Source organism: Sceloporus undulatus, chromosome 1 (assembly GCF_019175285.1).
Source record: "Sceloporus undulatus isolate JIND9_A2432 ecotype Alabama chromosome 1, SceUnd_v1.1, whole genome shotgun sequence".
NCBI lineage: Eukaryota > Metazoa > Chordata > Lepidosauria > Squamata > Phrynosomatidae > Sceloporus > Sceloporus undulatus.
In genome coordinates this window covers 251,592,577-251,593,379 of record NC_056522.1, presented here as the reverse complement: position 1 = coordinate 251,593,379, position 803 = coordinate 251,592,577, and positions in this window count along the sequence as shown.

Sequence of the window (803 nt, the reverse complement as noted above, 5' to 3'; positions counted from 1 at the left end):
CTCTAGCAAGGTTCTGTTCCTTGCCTCCTAGGAGATAAAAATCAAGATTGGGTACAGAGGTCTCTCATCCTTTGCCTGCATACTTGATGGCTGTGTAATCTTGTGTAACAGAATACAAATACCACAGCTCAGCCAAATTTCTATTGAATTAAATTATCAATGCAAAAAGTGCACATTTGTTAGGAAGTGGAAAAGATATTTCTGTCAAAAGTGCAGTGCTTCATAAGGAAGAATCTGCATTGTGGACAGAGAGTCCTCCCTTACCCTTGTGGATAATATTTTAAAAACTGCACATAGAACCACTTGGGAGAGCATGACTGGACTAGTAATCTGCTAGTAGCTTTCTGAGGAAATTCTCTTGTTTGCACTGGCCAAGCCCCCTTTCCCAGGGCTCAAAGCACCAATGAAATGAGAATAAGTGTGTGTGCCTACGTGTGAGAGAGACAGAGATTTTCATCAGCTCTTCAGAGGAAGGCCGGGGGGGGGGGCAAACCCCTCTGAACTAATTCTGTGAAGAAACCCTGTGATAATCACACCCCTCTCAGCTCAAGGACGGTAATGTCACCCCCACCCACTCCAAAGAAACTTGCCAAGAATACCCTATGATAGGATTGCCTTAGGATCACCATGAGTCAGAAATGAATTTGAAGGCACAACAAGATGGAACGCAAAAAGGAGGTTAATGCAGGTGTCAGTCTTGCTTGAACAGGACTAGCCGGGGGGGGGGTTCTTGGGGTCTGGACCCCCCCTTCCATAGAAAAATGAATGGTGCGGCTGCTGCACCACCGAACCCAAGCCCCATT